Source organism: Peromyscus californicus, unplaced genomic scaffold (genome assembly GCF_007827085.1).
Source record: "Peromyscus californicus insignis strain IS unplaced genomic scaffold, ASM782708v3 Scaffold_20__1_contigs__length_68692818, whole genome shotgun sequence".
In the NCBI taxonomy this organism is placed as follows: Eukaryota; Metazoa; Chordata; class Mammalia; order Rodentia; family Cricetidae; genus Peromyscus; species Peromyscus californicus.
This window is the reverse complement of record NW_026294503.1, coordinates 25391743-25411267: the sequence shown is the minus strand read 5'-3', so window position 1 is coordinate 25411267 and position 19525 is coordinate 25391743. Positions and strand designations below refer to the sequence as shown.

General features: G+C 47.5%; 1 pseudogene; it reads right to left on the bottom strand.

The window, feature by feature from the left end:
- Window positions 1-619: 619 nt before the first annotated feature.
- LOC128117213 (synaptojanin-2-binding protein-like) lies at window positions 620-12774 on the bottom strand (annotated as a pseudogene).
- Between the last annotated feature and the right edge of the window lie 6751 nt (window positions 12775-19525).

Genomic DNA, 19525 nt, shown 5'->3' with positions numbered 1-19525 from the left:
TTATTTTTTTTAATATTTATTTATTATGTATACAGTGTTCTGCCTGTATGCCAGAAGAGGGCACCAGATCTCATTATAAATGGTTGTGAGTCACCATGTGGGTGCTGGGAATTGAACTCATGACCTCTGGAAGAACAGCCAGTGCTCTTAACCTCTGAGCCATCTCTCCAGCCCCGTTTTCTCACCTCTTATAAGGCATCAGTGCTATGTTATCATATATGTATATGTGTATTACTGTATATATGTATTTTCTTTTTGAAGAAAGTTAAAAAACAACTTCATTCGCCTGTGTCCAATATAGGCATCTAGGTATAGAGTTACAAATTAAAGGCCACAAACACTTCGCAAGGAAAAGCATTAAAAGGAAAAGAAAAAAAAGCAAAGATCAGTTCCTCCTTCCATGTAGCACAGCTAGCCTTCAAACATGCCAGCTAAGAAAAAGGTGTCGTCCATGGTGACAGGAAGACTGAGCTTTTCCTCTTTGGGTGATAGCTGAATTTTTATTGACAGTTCTAGTAAAATATGTAACTTCCCATTTGTTCTTAGCAAGGTTTCTCCCTCCCCCGCCAGCTTTTCTTCAAATAATACCTTTACCCTCCCATTCGAATTCGAAGTCTTGGCGAGTTTGAAGAGCAAGGTTTTGAGTGGTAATCAGTCACTTTAAATCACGTGTTGGCCATGTAGAGGAGAAAGGATAAGGGAGAATGGCAGGGGAGGTGAGTGAGAGAAACAGTTAGTTCATTGGACACACTGGAAGACCGCAAGCATTTCAAAGCTGTTTTCGGTATCTCTCGAAGGCCCAAACTGCGACCCTGGTGAGGGCAAACATGGGTAGCAGCACCATAGCTACAGGAATACCACTTGGTTCTCCTTCACCTCGACGTACTATAGGTCCATTCTGCACTGGTAGCCTATGCTGTGCTCGCAGGGACACAGCATATCCCGCATTACGAAAGAGGTCTACAGCATCCTGGTGTAGCAGGTTCTTTAGGTCTCGGCCATTTACGGCGAGGATCTTATCACCCTCCTGGAGCCGCCCATCCCGGGCAGCAGCCCCCGTCCCCTTTGATGCGGCTGACGTAGATGCCACTGTTGTTGGAGACTTACTGTTGATCAGTCCCACCGACGATGTTGAAGCCCAGCCCCGAGGGTCCTCTCGCCAGGTTGATCTCTTCCTCCGTGACTAAATACTCCACCCGTCGGTTTCATGTCTGACAGCTCTCCCGGCGGAAGGCCTGGGGTCACGGGTGCTCGGTGAATCAAGCTCCGCGCTGCATCCCCAGCATAGCTTTGGTGCTGTACTTTTTTTTTTTTTTTTTTTTTTTTTTTTAGACCAGGCTAGCCTTGAACTCACAGAGATCCGCCTGCCTCTGCCTCCCGAGGGTGCCGGGAATTAAAGGCGTGCGCCACCACCGCCCGGCTTGTGCTGTACTTTTTACAACAGTTTTTTTTTTTTTTTAACTTCATTCTAGTGTTCGATGTAATCATGTGGTCTTTGAACCAATTTAATCTATATATGTGGTTGTCCCATTGTGAGTCCCGCATAAAAATGTACTGTCATTTTCTTTTGCTATCACAGAACACTTGAGACTTGGAAAGTTTTTTCTTTTCTTTTCTTCCTTTGAGACAGGCTTTCCATGTGCACCTCTGGCTGTCCTGGAACTCGCTCTGTAGACCAGGCTGACCTCCAACTCAGAGATCCACCTGCCTCTGCCTCCTGAGTGCTGGGATTAAAAGCGTGGGCCACCACGGCCACCACCACCCAACCTGAGTCATATACTTTTTAACAGTCCAGTTTCAGAAAAATTAGTTCCTGGGAGAATTGATCCAGTCTCCCAACACAGCTACAGTGGCAACCATTATTATTATTATTATTATTATTATTATTATTATTATTATTATTCTCTCATATATTACATTCCGACCTCAGTTTCCCCTCCCTCCATTCCTCCCAGTTCCCCCACCACCACCTCCGCTCTCCCCCAGATCCACCCCTCTTCCATTTCCCTTCAGAAAATAACGGTCCTCCCAGGGATATCAACCGAGCACGACATAACAGGTTACATAAGACCAGGCACCTCCCCTCGTATCAAGGCTGGACAAGGCAACCTAGTAGAAGGAAAAGGGTCCCAAAAAGCAGGCGAAGGAGTCGGAGACACCCCATTCCCACTGTTAGGAGTCCCACAAGAACACCAAGCCAAACAACCATAACATACATGCAGAGGACCTAGCTCAGACTCATACAGGCTCCCTGATGGTTGCTTCAGTCTCGGTGAGTCCCTATGAGCCCAGGTTAGTTGATTCTGTGGCCATGTTCTTGTGGTGTTCTCCACACTTCTGGTTCCTGCAATCCTTCCTCCTCCTCTTCCTTGGGATTCCCCGAGCTCCACCTAATGTTTGGCTGTGGGTCTCTGCATCAGCTCTCATCAGTTGCTGGATGAAGCCTCTCTGATGATGATTATGCTAGGCTCCAGCCTATGGGTATAGCAGAATAGCATTAGGAATCACTTCATTGGCTTTCTTTTTTTTTTTCCTTTGACTGGTCGTGTTTGGTTCTATCCGATGTCTCTGGGTTGTCCAGCCTCTGCCCATTCAGGAAGTGTCAGGCATGGACTCCCTCTTGTGGTGTGGGCCTCAAGTTGGACCAGTCATTGATTGGCCACTCCCACAAGGTTTTCAGGCAGCACAACTTCTGGCTGGGTTGATTTCCCACTCTCACCACTGGAAGCCTGTGGTAAACAAACTTTAACTGAATTTTGGCAGGTGCAAACCACAGTGACAAGTGTGTAATACTGTATGAAGCTGACGGGAAATGATTTACCTATCCCCTCTATTGCTGGGCATTAAAGCTGAGATATTTTGCTACTGAAAATAGCATTGCAATGAACAGTATGCAAATTTCTTAATTTGAGCCATTTCCTTTGAATTAATTCCCGATTGTGATATTCTGGAGCACTGTGCATCCACCACAGAAATGGAGACTGGCAGTGTTTTCTGAGGAATGTTCTACATTTTAGTGTCTTCAGACCTGTAACTGGATTTGCAATATGTGAAGATTCCATAAACGCTCATTTAGAATAAGTCTAGTTTATCATGTTAAGAAAGCATAGTCAATGGAATCTCGTTTACAATTTTTTTAAATACCAGGTTGGTTATATTGATTCTCTTTTGATCTGTGAACCACAGATTATTCACGTTTTCTGATTCCTTAATATTTTCCTTAGTTCCTCAAATTACTCTTACTCGTGAGTGTTGTTTTTCCATAAACTGAGTTTTTTGTATTTTAATCAAGGTTTGGTCATTTAAAAAGGTTGGTTTATAATTTCACTTTTAAAAATACGTGTGTATGTGTCTCTCCGTGTGGGTATGTGCATGTGAGTGCTGGTGCCCGAGGAAGCCAGAGGATGGCACCAAATCTCCTGGGGCTAGAGCTACAAAGTGGTTATGATCCATGTAGGGTGCTGAGAACCAAACTCAGGTCCTCTGCAAAAACAATATGTTTTCTTAGCAACTGGTCCACCTCTCCAGTGGTGAGGTGGAGAGGTGGACCAGTTGGCTTTAATCCCAGCACTTGGGAGGCAGAGTCAGGTGGATCTCTGTGAGTTTGAATCCAGCCTGGTCTACAGAGTGAGTTCCAGGACAGCCAGGAACCACGTCTCGAAAAAACAAAACAAACAAAAAAGTGTGAGTGTGCGCGCGTGCACACGTGCATGCTCGAATGTGTGTACATGTGCACGTCCCGACATGCATCAGTTTTCTCCTCCCACCCTTGCCTGAGTTCTGAGGTCATCAGGCTTGCACAACCATACTTACTGAGCCATCCTCACCTAGACATGCACAAAGAGAGAGGGTCAGTGGCCAGATGTTCACGAAGAGGTAGTTACAGAAGGCAGCTCAGGAGACAATCCTGTGTGGGTGTCACCCACTTAGGTTCTGTTTAGTGACTCTCCCTGGTAGACCTGCTGGTCTGGGTTTGCCTCTGTCTCCCAGGAAGCACTGACCTCCTCCTTACTGTTTTCCACCCAAACCTCCAAGGTTTCCGAGAGGCCCTCAGACTGGCCCTTCCTGCATCAATCTCAGAGAAGTCAGTTCTAGGATCTATTGGATAGACTAATTCCAACTCAATAAAATATCTCTGAATAAAGGATTCAGGGCCGGGCCAGGGCAACAGCCTGCATCTGTCGCTCCTGCTTCAGGAGCAGAGAGCTAGGGAAACGCCACTTCAGTGCTTAGGATCTTCCCTGTCCTGGGGTAGAAGCTAGGCTCTTTATAAGCCTGTCAGGGGTAGCTGCGTTCTCAGCTTGTTGCACCCAAGCCACACCTTTGCCCATGCGTGCAGGTAGAAGCGAGCAGCTATGGACCTCTCAACCGCACACACTGTTATTAACCCTCTACATCAGGGATCTAGGAGGGATTATAAATGCTGACAGCTTTGCCCAGCTAAAAGAGACTCTTCGAATTTTCTATACCTTTGTGTTGATTCTTCTTCTAGTGTTCTGACCCAGTCCCAACCCTAGTTCCCACCCGAGCCATGGTAGGAGCCTTCTACATTCATTTCTTCTGCCTGTTCCTTACCAACTACCCAGTTAGTTCACTTTCTGAAAAGATTCACTCGGAGCTCCTCCAGAACTGTGTCCACTGAGCACCCTTTACGTAGCATGTATGTGCATGAGTGTGTGTGTGTGATGTATGTGTTTAAGTAGGTATGTGCACACGTGTGTGCAAATATGGGTGTGTTTGTGTGTCTGTGTTTGTGTGAGTGTGTGGGCATGTGGTTTTGTGCAAATGTGTGTGTTTGTGTGCCTGTGTGTTTGTGTGGGTATGTGTGATGTATATGTTTGTGTGGGTGTGTGCACATGTGGGTGTGTGCATGTGGAGGTCAGAGGTCAGTGTCAGGTGTCTTCCTCAACTGGCTCTCCATCTTATTTTTTGAAATAGGGTCTCTTTGCTGGCCCTGGAGCTCACTGATTGGCTAGGCTGGCTGGCCAGTGAGCTCCACGATCCTCTGACTCTGCTTCCCAAGCACTGGGATTGCATATGTGCACCCCTGGGCCTGGATTTTATAGGTGCTGAGGATCCAAACTCAGGGCTCATGGGCGCATGTGGCAAGTACTTTATTGACTCAGCATCCCCCTGGCCCCTCATGTAGCACTCTTGAACCTTTTATGCCTCACCTCTCTCATGATGCATCCCAGGTCCCCTGCGAAAGTTGGTGTGGATGACAGTAACTATAGAAGGCATCTGTCTGTGTGCCGTTCTGCCACACGCAGAACGCCTGCCATGCTGTAAAAGGGTGTCTTACAATTGGAAAGTGGTAGAGACTATTCAGAAAAGAAAATGGAGCAAAGGGTCTCTGACCTTAAGGTGACATCAGCTTGGGGTGATTAGTCTAATGTGGGTATAATGATTAGTAATATAAGACACGGTGCTAACCCGCTGTGTTTTCCTAAATTTATAGCCTTATTTCCTCCTTCAAAATTGTGACCGTATCAGAGCAAAGATCACACTTCCCATTAACAGCATTTTTTTCCAGAAACTTGGTGCTTTGCTAGATAGCGTGTACACCCAGTCCATCGATGCTATGGGGACAGTGCGAAGAAGAATTGGAGGCTCATGGAATAAGTGCACAGGATGGAGACTTTGGGTTTTGCTAAATACCAGGCAGCCAGAGAATGTGAAACTCAAGGTCACATAGCTCCTTAGAGATAGATAAGGCAGGCACTCGGTTCCCACAAATGCCTGCTTGAAATGCCCCCGGCCCCACAACCTTACCTCAGTGCGCATGGCACTCACAACACGGCTCTCTAGCTCTCAGATCTAAAAGACCTCATCCATCCTAGACTCCCCCCAGATGCTGCCTATCTTTTTGGAGGAGCCTGAAGACAGTGGCTCCCGAGTCATTTATTGGAAGCTTGGCCAGGGCCAGAAACTTCCGGTGGCATGGAGATGTCTAACCTCTCCAAAACATACTCTCTGCCCCAACCTGTCTTCTCCATCCCAACCCTCTCCATTCCTACCCTCCCTGTGTCCACACTCTCCATTCCTACCCTCCCTCCCTGTGTCCACACTCTCCATTCCTACCCTCCCTCCCTGTGTCCACACTCTCCATTCCTACCCTCCCTCCCTGTGTCCACACTCTCCATTCCTCCCCTCCCTCCCTGTGTCCACACTCTCCATTCCTCCCCTCCCTCCCTGTGTCCACACTCTCCATTCCTCCCTCCCTCCCTGTGTCCACACTCTCCATTCCTACCCTCCCTCCCTGTGTCCACACTCTCCATTCCTACCCTCCCTGCGTCTACACTCTCCATGCTTACCTTCTCTATCCCTACCCTTACCACCCCTACCTTCTCCATCCCTACACTCCACCCATACCCTCCCCACCCCTAAACTATCCACCTCTGCCCTCTCTATCTCCACCCCTATTCTCTCCATCCACACCCTCCCCACCCCTAAACTATCCATCCCTATCTCCACCACCTCCACCCTCTCCATTCCTTTCTCCACTCATTGGGAATAAGGTATCCTCTACTGTGGCACCCTGTCAAGGACCACTTCCCTGAGCTATTGGCCCACTTTCCTGTTAAATTAGAAACTTGTTGGACTTGGTGAAAGTGTTGCTTCCGAACTGGGCTTATGGACTCCTCATAGATACTTAGTGAATAACTGAAGTCCATGTATGTTGGGTTTTCTTTATTTTTTTTAATTTTATTATTATTTTGTCAATTTGACAGAAGCGGGAGTCATGTGGGAAGAAGTAACCTCACTCGGTTGAGGAATCCCTCCATCAGATTGCCCTGTGGGCAAGTTGATGGAACACTTTGTTGATGGTGGATGTGGGAGGGCCCAGCCACGGCATGTGGTGGCATCCTGGGCTGGTGGTCCTGGGTGGCATAAGAAAGCAGGCAGAGCCAGGCGGATCTCTGTGAGTTCGAGGCCAGCCTGGTCTACAGAGCAAGATCCGGGACAGGCACCAAAACTACACAGAGAAGCCCTGTCTCGAAAAAAAAAACAAGACAAAACAAACAAACAAACAAAAAGCAGGTTGAGCAAGCCACCGGGAGCAAGCCAGTAAGCAGCACCCTTCACGGTCTGGGCTTCAGCTCCTGCCTCCAGGTTTCTCTTGAGCTCCTGCTCTGAATGCCCTTTGCGCTGGACTGTAACCTATAAGGTGATATTAACCCTTCCCTCCCCAAGTTGCCTTTGGTCACGGCGTTTACATGAGACAGAAAGCTCCGCTGTTTGAGGGACTCCAGATGCACCCCTTTGCTTCTAGGGAGAAAACAGTAAAAAAGGAATGTTTACTCTCAAGGGGAGCCTGCAGCCTGGTGATGGGACGGGGAAACACAAGAGACAAACAGTAGGGCGTCTCTGATTGTGGTTGAGTGCTCTGAAGACAACCAAAGAGCAAATAAGACAGAGAACAGCAGGGCAAAGGTGGACCAGGAGGACCTCTGGGTGTGTGTGTGACATTTCAGCTGAGACCCACATGACAAGATAAAGACTGGACAGTGCAAATGTCCTGAGGTGGGGAGGCTTGGAGAGGCTCAGAGCATAACGAGAGATTCGGACCGAGCAGACACACAACATTGTGGAGAGGAGAGGGAGACCGATGTGGCTAAAGAGGCCAGAGCACATAGGACGCAGAAGCCAGGGAAGGAGCCTAGAGGTCACTCTGAGCACACTGGGAAGCTAGGGAGGGCTTTGAGCAAGTAATGCGTTCTAATTTGTGTGTTGAAAAGATCATCTGGGGAAGGAGGCAAAGCCCACACTGGGTGAGCCCCATTTCCAGAGCCAATGGAGCACCCAATGAATTTGGAGGAGAGTCAGGCACTAAAGCATGAGCTCGTGGCTGTCAGGAGTTGATGAGTTTTCTAACTTCCCAGCTGGCTGTTTTTGCAACCCCATGCTCTGAAAATCCTTAGAGTTTGTGGCTCTGTTTTGGGAGAATGTGGCAATAAGGCAGAGATAAAGATAAGGAACTCTAAGGTACAGAGTAGGAGGAGGTGGCTGGTTGAGGGACAGAATGCTTCCCAGATCTCCGGGGCTGTGGGAAAAATTTTTAAAAAAATGTGAAGACCAGCAGGTTTGGACTTGAGAATCAGAAAAGCCGGAGAAGCAGAAAGGGAGAGAGAAAGGCGCTTTTGTATCTAATTACACCATTTAGTTGTCTAGGCAGCCCCTTTATCACGCTGCACTTTGCCGCTCGGCTCTTTCAACAGGGTCTAATTACCTTGCCTAATTACTACCTCAACATCACTTACCCGCATTCGACTCACTCTTTCCTTGACTCCAGCGGTAGGGCCCTCTGCGGACAGTGGGTTTTATTAGCAACTTAAGGTACTTAAGATACCACGATGAAAAGCAGGCTTGGGAAAGGCTTTATTCTAAAAGGGAGTTGGAAAGCAATTGGTACAGCAATCCACAGCCCCCCAACACACACACACACACACACACACACACACACACACACACACACACACACACACGCCCATGATTTAGGGCAGTTGTAGAAAGAAAAAGCAATGTAAATGCAAGCAGAGGGCCATCTGAGACTCTGATCTTAATTTTTCCTGGTTCTCCAATACTGTTCTGCAAATTTAAAGGTTTTTTTTTTTCTTTTTCATGTTCAAGTTTATAAATGCTGTGCTCAGCATGCGATACCCAGCCAGTGTTAGGAAGTAATTCTGCAGGAAAGAAATAGGCCACACGGCTAACCGGGTAAGCGAAAGTAGGTCATGGCTGTAGTAGAGGGCTGCTGGCCAGAGTTCTGGAGCCAGAAGGCAGCCATCTGTGAGGACACAGGGCAGTGCCTGTCCTCACTGTGCAGATCTATTCTACTCCCTGTGATGGGCCTGCAATATGACAGTTTTCCCCTGTAACATTTTTTTTCTGAGTCTTTGTGTTGGTTACCTGGGCCAAGAACTCCCTGAGGCTCTCTCCTTCCACTCACAGGGCATGGTGGCTAGCAGGGTTGTCATACTAAGGTACATTTAAGGTATCCAGGTGCCTAGACAAGGCTCTGCTCTTCTCTCCAATAGGTAGCTACCTTAAGAGGTAGATGGGGCTGAGCGGTGGTGGCGCACACCTTTAATCCCAGCACTTGGGAGGCAGAGGTAGGAGGGATTCTGTGAGTTCAATGCCAGCCTGGTCTACAGAACGAGATCCAGGACAGGCACCAAAACTGCACAGAGAAACCCTGTCTCGAAAAACAAAACCAAAAACAAAAACAAACAAAGAAAAGAGGTAGATGGAAGTCTCACCTGCAGCCTCACCCCGATTCACAGCTCTGTGACCTTTGGTAAGTCACTTATTAAACAGTCACATTTTCCTCATCTGTAAACTAGGACACAATACTTCCCTGGGTTTTGTTTTGTCTTGTTTGGCTGTTTTTGAGTTCAATCAGAGGATCATGGAGCTACATAATTCTTTTATTGAACACAATGTCATAGTGACAGTGGATGACTCATGCTTTTCCCATCTTGCAACTGCCTGGCAAGCCTGCCACCTGGACAAGCCGTGGGATGACACCTGTCCCTCAGTTTCCTCATGGCCAACCTGGGGGTGACTTTGATGGGAGTGTCTCAGGGGCTGACAGGCGGGTGAAGGGACTAGTGTGTTGGAAACGCTGAGTCTCGCATTTCCTTCTTGTCTCCGGAAAGCTGGACACATTTAACATACATGTCCGGGCCTCTCCCATTTTTCTGAGAACAATATCCTTTGTGAATGTTCAGGTAGACACAAGCCACACCATTCCCTTTGTTAGATCTGCCTGTTTGTATTTGCCTGCTAAGGGGGTGGGGGAGAAATCCCACGAATTAAAATTTCCAACGAAGTCACTGGAAATTGAAGTCGGACGAGCTTTATGAGAACAGACTTGAATTAGGCCACCTGCTGCGTCTTTTGCTGTCTTTCGTGGCATGTGTGACATCCCATCCCTCAGCTGCCCAGTCAGCTTCTTGGAGCAGAGATGATTCCCACGGGACAAGGACACCTTACCCAGCCACTGACCTGTGGACAGCATCCAAACGTGGCCCGAGGGACGGAGTCCAGAGTGTTCAATAAACAGGCTCAGGAGGGTGACAGCCTGGGAGAGGAACTTGAGAGAAGACAGTCCTTGTATATGACAACTAATGGAACCACCTCAAGAAACAGAATCTGTGAGTTCCAGGCCAGCCTGGTCTACAGAGCGAGATCCAGGATAGGCACCAAAACTACACAGAGAAACCCTGTCTCGAAAAACAAAAACAAAACAAAACAAAAAAAAACAAACAAAAGAAGAGGTAGATAGAAGTCTCACCCGCAGCCTCACCCCGATTCACAAGAAACAGAATCTGAGGGATTTTTGTAATTATTGCAACTATTTGTGGGGTGTGTGTGTGTGTGTGTGTGTGTGTGTGTGTGTTTAACAGTGCACATGTGGAGGTCAGAGGACAACTTTGTGGGAACTGGTTCTCTCCTGTGGGAATCTGACTCAGGTTGTCAAGGTTGACAGTAACCGCCTTTATCACTGAGCCCTGTCACCCGCCCAAGCCTGAGGATCATAACGTGAGTTTTAAGCCACAGTGTCTACCGGTGGAGGGCAGGTGGTACTGCAGGTCTATGCACATTGTTTCCTGTCTGTCAACAGCACCCCTGGCTGGAGGGAACCGATTGAACCTGTGAACTTGGAACGAAGATCTGGAGAAGGAAGGTGCTGGAAGTTGGTCATTTGAGGGTGGAAGGAAAGAGGTGGGTTGGATACCCACTTCTGCATACTCTGAGGGCAGCAGACAGAGATGCCCTGGTTGTGATGTGGGGTACACCAGCCATGGACTGAAGGTTGACAGTGATTCTGGAGCACTTTGGGGATATACCATGTGACATGTCATGGCAGTGTTTTCCATAGCACATCTGGAGACATCAAAGTTTATTGTCAGTGCTGAAGAAGGGTCTCATTGGAGCTGCTCTGGGGCCTGGCAGTTCCCTGAGCTCAACCACAGCAACCAGGCCACTTGCTGACATGCATACTGTAAGCAGGGACCGAGGGGAGAATGGGCCCTCCTGCATCAGCCTGTATTTCCTGACCCTGTCACGAGGTCAGGACCACCTCTTCACATCAGCTGAATGTGGGACAATCCCAAAGGGTGTCAGCGCCAGGTGAACAGTGTAAGGGAGACATGGTCGAGGTCTTCTCAACGTTCCTGCGCCCATGGCTACTCTGCTATTCTGCTGGCCTACGACCATGTCCATGGACCACAGGACATGACAGAAGAAGCATCCGAGGCTTCTTGGTGACTACCTGGGCCAAGAGCTCCCTGAGGCTTTTCCTTCCACTCACAGGGCATGGTGCCTAGGAGGATCGACATATTTAAGGCATCCAGATGTCCAGATGGGGCTCTACACTCTCTCTCTCTCTCTCTCTCTCTCTCTCTCTCTCTCTCTCTCTCTCTCTCTCTCTCTCTCTCTCTCTCCTTCTCCCTCTCTCTCCCTCCCTTCCTCACATTCTTCCTCTCCCTTTCTCTCCTCCCCCTCCATCTCTCCATCTCTCCCTCTCACATTGTGCTTCTTTTGATTTTTATTTACATGTGTTTTATTTACATGATTTTTTTTTTTTTTTTTGGTTTTCCGAGACAGGGTTTCTCTGTGTAGCTTTGCACCTTTCCTGGATCTGGCTCTGTAGACCAGGCTGGCCTCGAACTCACAGAGATCCGCCTGGCTCTGCCTCCCGAGTGCTGGGATTAAAGGCGTGCGCCACCACCGCCCGGCGATTTTTGTTTTTTATTTACATGGTGTCAGCAGAAAACAGAAGAGAGTGTCAGATGCCCTGGAACTGGAGTCACAGGCAGTTCTGAACCCCCTGGTATGGGTGCTGGGAACTGAATATGAGTCTTTAGGTATGCGCTTTTATAACCCTGGAGCCATCTCTTCAGTCCTGGGTTTCTCTTTCTTTCTTTCTTTCTTTCTTTCTTTCTTTCTTTCTTTCTTTCTTTCTTTCTTTCTTTCTTTTCTCCTTTTTTAAAAGTATTTTTATTGCATTTATTTATTTATTTATTTAGTGTGTGTGTGTGTGTGTGTGTGAGAGAGAGAGAGAGAGAGAGAGAGAGAATTTATAGAGAGAGAGAGAGAGAGAGGGAGAGAGAGAGAGGTTAAATTCTGCAGGAGTGTGTGTGTGGAAAGAAAGAAGAACCAGATGCTGGCTGGCTCACATCTCATTGGCCAAAACAAGTCACATGATCAGGCTTGCTGTCAGCTCAGCAGTCCCCCAGCAGTTAACAGTCAACAGTTGGCAGTTAGAGGTCGCCGCCCTGTCAGGGTGCAGCAGACCTAAGGACCACACCTTAGGCACAGGCAGAGGGACAGAAAGGCAGGAGCACCCCAGACTCTCTTTTGGCTCATTTTACTAAGTCATTTTAATTGAACCCCCCTTTTTTTCTTCCTGTCTTGCTTGTAGAGATAAGCTCTGCTAAGCTAATGTAGCAGAGAGAAGCAATTAGGACCAGTCTTAGGGTTTCTTACCTGGACAGGAGCATTAAGATTGTGATGGACTGGGAAAAAGCGTTGGTATTAAACCTTGCGACTGTATAGGTGCCACTACAGGGGTTCCGCGTCTACAAGGCAGCTGGATTTGAAGTCAGGGAGCCTGGGTTTGAGGCCTTCTCAGGCTCAGGAAAGACCAGCTGTGTAATGCTGAGGGGTCATTTTACCCTCTCCGAATTCTAATTCCTTCGCTGGTAAAACAAGGGTGGTCGTGAAGAAGCGTTCTGTAGGTGGGGGCTTCAGATGTCCAGTCTTCATGATCATTTGATAGAAAATGTCCTTCTCACCCAACTGAGGTGTCTAACGGTCCTTCCACTGGCATAGAGGTGTAAACACAGAAAGTTTATTGGCAGTGGATAGCAGGTCCTAAGTGGGCAAAGATCTAAAAGACATTTTAGAAAATTTTTTAAATTCTTTGAAAATTTCATACATGTATAAGATACATTTTTATCATCTTTACTCCCCCTCCCCACTCTCCCCCTCAAGCCAGGACCACCCCCATCACATCTCCCATCCAACATCATGTCCTCCTTGAAAAAAAAAATTTTTTTTAACCTATTGCATCCAATTAGTGCTGTCCATATGCGCCTGGTGGTTGAATCATTCATCCACAGAGGCATAAGAAACCTTCCAGTGGCCTTGCCCCTGAAGACAAGACTCTCCTTTCTCTGGCAGCCAGCAACTGCCAACAGCTCCTTGGGTGGCATTTCCGGAGCTCCCTTCTCCGCCCTGGAATTTTTCACTGGCTTGATCTTATGCAAGTCCTGTGCACAAGTTAACCATGGCTGCTGTAAGTCCAGGTTTGCAACAGCCATGTTGTCTACAGCACAGCCCTTCACAAAGCTTGCTTCCCCTCTGGCTCTTACATTCCTCCCATCCCCCGTTCTGAGACATTCCCTGAGCCTGGGAATGGGGCTGTAACATAGGCATCCCATCGACGGCTGAACACTCACAGCTTGTTCTCCGCACTGTGAATAGTATTAAGTCTCTGCGTTAACCTCTACCTACTCACGATGATAGAAGCTTCTCTGGCCAAGGTTGGGAGCAGCACAAATCTGGTCCAGGAGGCTCCCCACACAGGGCAGTCTGGCCTAAGCAGGGGAAGACATACTTGGTGTAGGAGGTTATGCAGGTTGAACTCCTGGAGAAAAAAAAAAATCCCCGGAGCTGTGGGGGTGAGCTGGCTCCTGAATTGAAGTTCCCTAGAAGTGTACATGGGAAGCTAGGTTCCTCTACTTGGTTCACGAGGCTATGCAGGCTGGGCTTGAGAAACTAAATTTCACAAGGCTGAGTTTTGATTGTATGTAAGTGAAAGACTTATCAGTCAGACATGTGCCTTGAAATAAAGGTGACGGTCTGTTTATACAGAGGCATCTGCTGTAAGAATGAAAAGCATGCCGGAGGTCTGAGTGGTTCTGGAAGGCAGGCCTTCCAGTTATCCAGGTGGCTGGTTATTCTAGAGTGCTAAAAATGGGATGTAATGTGAGCACCGGTTTCCTGAAAGTTCACGTTAATCCAGTATCTTCAAGATGGATGAGCCCTTAGCAAAGGTTAAATCCAGCCTCTTCTCTTTTATGGTCAAGGAAACTAACACCCACAGGAGCCAATCAGCTGTCTTTATGCCACTTTGCAAGGAGAGGCATTAACATCTGAGAGGCTTGATCAGGCAGCAGACTTCACCTTCGCCCACCTTTAACGTGGCAAACCCACGTGTAGCTAGAGTTTTCCTGCCTGGCCCACAGTCATAGCAAATCTCTCTCACCCGCCAGTCCCACAGCCGCTCAGACCCAACCAAGTAAGCACAGAGACTTATATTGCTTACAAACTGTATGGCCGTGGCAGGCTTCTTGCTAACTGTTCTTACAGCTTAAATTAATCCATTTCCATTAATCTATACCTTGCCACATGGCTCGTGGCTTACCGGCATCTTCACATGCTGTTTCTCATCATGGCGGCTGGCAGTGTCTCTCTGACTCAGCCTTCCACTTCCCAGCTTTACCCACGCCCCATAATCCCTTGAAAATTTCGTTTACTGTTCGACACCGAACATTTCTATTTACTATTTACCCAGAATCCACCAAAACATAAAACCATAACATTCAATTTTCCCAGACATTTAAACATTCATTACAGATTTGTAATCAAGCTCTCGGATAAACAGATAATTAACATCACGCCACTAATAAACACGTCTTTTGTAGGCTCTAAACACCTCAAGTGGCAGACAACACATGCACAGATTGCCACCTTGATTACGAAACGTTTGTGAACAAATGTTTCCACAAGCCAAAGGGAAGATAAGGCTCCTGAATGCAAGGACTTAGGACAGGACATTGGTCTGTCGTCACGCCCCCCACACACACACACACACTTCCTGTGTCATGAGGGATTTACTGGGGGCGGGTGTCTATGAGCAATATTTTTAAGACTAATGTGTGGGTCATTGGCATACATGCCTCCTGGAATGTTGATGGTGTCAAGGCCAAGCCAGATGGTGGCACAGTACGAATGTCGTCTATCTATGGATGTAACAGCCTCAGCCCTGAAAATAGCATTTTCAGAGAGGCATGTATTTTAAGAGGAATGAGGCAGGGCTGAAGGTCACACTGTGAATGTGTGAAGGTCACACTGTGGATGTGTGGATGTGTTTAGCCATCATCCCATGTTTCTGATAACATTTATCAATGGCCAATTCTATCAAGAACTTTACAGAGAGAGGGAGAGGAAGACGAAACAAGACATGTCTAGATCTCTGCCCATGCTGCAGCTCTCCTGGAAGGCTGTGTGACCCTTTGCTAACAGCATTTTAAAATAGAGATTTCCAGGTCTTTGTGCTTTTTCAAGTTTTTGCCCTTTTCTTTAATGGGTTTTTGCTTCCCTAGACTGCAGTCATTTTTATAGGCAATGCTTTCTATGGTCTCCCAAGTAGAGTTTCTGAATTAACAAAAGCCTCTCAGAGAAGCAAATACACACACATATGGAATCAGGACTGCTGAGTTTATAGGTTCAGAAGCTTTCATACTGACCAAATGGCTGGGTTATTTTAGGATATGACCTTTGCACTACCCAACATGGCGGACAAGCACACCTCAACCCCATGAAAGGTGTTTTCTCTTGTGGAAGCCACCTTGGGGTTGCTCCAATCACATCTCATTTTTATTTGAGAACCTGGCCACCCCTAAAAGCAAAGGGAGCTGGTAAAAGGCTGCCCCATGCCCAGACAAAAATCAGGTGTTTTCTTATTCTAAAAGAGCAAGCAACATTGAAGATATCTAACAGTGTCTGCCACTGTTCATTCCTTGGGCCACACAGAGCTGTGGGCCCACCTAATCTCACAGATACACATAATCTCTCTGCAAGGGAGTCAAATCCCAAACCTGATTCAGCCAAGTGGGCTCGGCCAGGGCCAGGTCCAAGGCAGGCATGAAAAACTTATACTCCTAACACAAGGCTGCCTTCAAGCTCTGTTACACCCAGGGCATGCTAGCAGTAGAGGAACTGGAAAGCAAGAATAAAAAATAAAAAAATAAAAATTCCCGCTCAGAGAAGAGGTGGAAGGAAATGCCCATACATCGCTGGTCCATAGCAAGTTTTAAGTTCTGCTGGGTAAGAACCAGAAACATTTTCCCCCTCTGTCAGCAGGTGAAATCTCTTGGTCAACTCACATGGCAATTTTGGCTGTGCTTTTTGGGGGAGCCTCCCTTGGCTGTCTCTTAGGATGCAAGGATACAGTGAAGGTGATGTCCTTCTTGGTGGCTATTACTGTTTTTAAAGCCTCTCTCTTCCTTCTAGTATAGGGCTGGGGCACAGGCAGCTCTCAAGGACTTGGTCAGGTCAGACTCACAGTTGGTTTCCTGCACAATAGAACCCCCTAGGAGGCTTTGAAAATACTCATTTCAGGTCCATTTCACGTGCAAATACCTATGGACAAGATCTGGTTTAGCATGGTTTGTGCCTAAGCCACCTCCCCACTCTGCTTGGTCCCCACATCTCAGTTGAAAACACAACTGTCTTCAGTCCTTTGAGGCTTGAGGTGGGAAGGGAATACCCTTGACTTGGTCCCCCTTGTTGCTACTAGTCTTGCAGAAGATTCTGGGCGACAACAGCACCTGGGCAGCACTGGAGGACAAAGGGTTTTTTTTGTTGTTTTTTTTTTTTTTTTTTTTTTTTTTTTTTTTTTTTTTTTTTTTTTTTTTTTTTTTACTAAAACTGCTTATTTAGAACCTCTTGGAAGGACTTGAACCACGGTTTCAAGACTTTCTCTCTCTTGGCTGTGCTACCTCTTGAGTTCATCCTCAGAATTCAGGCAGGTGCCGCCAACATCCCCTCCCTCTAGGGAACCCTTTCCTGACTCTTGCAGAAGACATACTAGCTCCATCAGCAGCCATACATAAAGTCTTTGGGAAGTTTCTGATTGGCCCAGTTCACGTCATCAATTCAGTTCACCCCTGAGTGAGTGATTCTGTCCAGGGTATGGCACCCTTTGACTAGCCTGGATATCAGTCCACCATCATTTAGAGAATCATGATAGGAAAGTTAGCCAGGATCACATGAACATGAAGTGCAAAAAATTTCCCAAAGAAATTGAGGTACGTGTTATCTGACAAGAAGGAAAGCAACATGATCCTGTGGGCACGTGGCCACTGGGAGGTGGCAGAAGTGTGCACTGGAGCCTAGAAGACCTAGGAAAACCTGGGGGCAGAAATACCAAGGAATACTTTTTTTTGTTACACCCAATAAGATTTGCTCAGCCCCAGGCCATTTCCTGCCAAGTGCCTTGAGCCAAAAGTTCACTCAACTCAGAGTAGACTGGGGTGGGATTCACCGGGTGCCCAAGAAGCAGTCATGCTCCAACTCGGATTTGATGCTGGTCCTGAGCTTGGCTGAGCTGGAGTCCTCCTGCCTCCAGCCAACAGAATAAATTACCTTTCTTTATACTAACCAAGTTCTCCTCCTACTGGCCTCTTCCCTCAGATCTGAGTAGTGAGCCCCCACCCCATCCTGAATGTGGATTAGAGGCACTGTGCCTGGCAGGAAAGGAGCTAAAGAACACTGAAAATCCCCGTCTTCCTAGTGGGAAACCAGAGAGGGTGGAGGCCAACAGCCTCCACAGGATCAGACAAGTCAGCATGGAGGAGAGGAGGTTAACCAGCCTTCCCTCCCTTCCCCACCTTAGATAGGGTGCTGGGCCCAATGAGGCTCCCAGAAAAAGAGCTACCAAAGAACTCTCACCTGAGAGCAGGACTGCCTTGCTCAGGGAGGCAACTCCTCCACAGGGGCCCCATGATTTCACTCTCAAAATTGCAATATACTCATCCCTAGAACTTTCTGAGTATGAGCCACCCTCCATCTACACAACTGCGTGTCTCCTGAAGTTTGAAAAGCTGTCTGATGGGGATGATGCTCAGGTTGTTGCTGGCTCTGCAGCTGGGGTCCCACTGTCTCTGATCCTGGGGGCTGGGGGGCGGGGAGCATGGACAGATGCAGAATCAACAGCACAGATTCTGGGAGGTATGCAAGCAATCTTGTTTATTAAACACAAAGCTGAGGTATTTATGTGTGTGCTGTTTGGCGGGCTTTGCTTCCAGCTGCTGTGGCGTTTTTTTTTTTGGTTTGGCCCTGGGTCTTACATCGGCAGTTGTCATCTTGGGGGTCTGATTCCAGGCTCCTCTGGGTCAGGATGCTACTGCGCATGTCACAGCTCTTTGTTTGCTTAAGGCGTGGCCCAGTGCTTTTGGCCTTGTCCACCTCATATCACCCTTTTTATTTTATTTTATTTTGTGGCTGCTAGTAGGAATTAGAGTTCTCTAATCTTGTTGTCCCTACCTCAGGGGACCCCCAACATGGCAAATGTGACTGTCTTAGGTTGTCCTGCCTAACAGGCTCTCTTACCTGTCTCTGGCTACCAGCCCTTGAAGGGTGGTTCCCCTGGAAATCGCTAGGGTGCGGGAGCATTAGACGGGCATCAGACAGAGGCATCATGAATTTCTGTGAGCCAGGATCTTATTACTTCCTTAGGGGGGTGATGATCAGGGCATTCCAGAGCCATTAGCAGTTGCAGGGTCATTTTGTTGACACAGCACTACCAGAGAACATGCTGTAGGAAACAAACAACAGAATTATTAAGAGTATCATTCCCCCTATCATTTCCCATACTATAATTTTTGAAGGGTCTAGGATTGATTTTATGTGATCTCAAATTTGAGTAAAGAATATTGTAGACATCTCCAGTGGTTTCACATGCATGGAGTTCAAGCTTAAGGTTTCATTAGAAAGTTGTACGGAAAGGTTTAAGAACTCTTTGCTCCATGATCCCAATATGATCTCCCTTAACTGACTTCTGTGACATTTGCTCCTTTGAAGTCATGTCCCCTCCATCTGCAGCCTCTAAATCCCACTGTTTTCCTGAGACCTGATTTTGCTTAGGTTTTCTAGAGTTTTAACTCATGATTTTTCTCCTCTTGTTGCCAGGGTGATGGGAAGGCTGAGGAAAGTGGTTCTGAGAAATGGGCTTTCTGCTTCCTTCTCAACAACCTGCACATAGTACTCTTCTCAGGACGGGGTCTCTGAAGTCCTGGATGCCCAGGAGTAGGGGGTAGGGGGTGCATGGGGTGGGGTGGGATGTGCACAGGCTACTGGAATTACTTCTTGTGGGTCCCAGGCAACTTTCCCACTCAATCACACTACCCCTGGGGAAAACAGAAATGGAACTGAATCTGGAAATGAGCAGTAACTCAGGGGTTCTGGAAGACTAGATTAATCCAGAAGTGTTAGAAAGCTAAGTTACAGTGCAAAACGGCTAGGGATCCCATGTTTTAATATCCCTAGACTCAAAAGCCTTATTTAGTATACATTATAGCCACTGGTATGGAGGCTGTATCCCCTGCCACCAACACACATCATCCAAATACCTCACTGTGGTCAACTGGGGCCACTACCAGACCGTCCTCTCCTCAGTCTTCTGTTCTGTCTTCTTGCCATCCCTACATCAAGATGTAGTCTGTTTCAC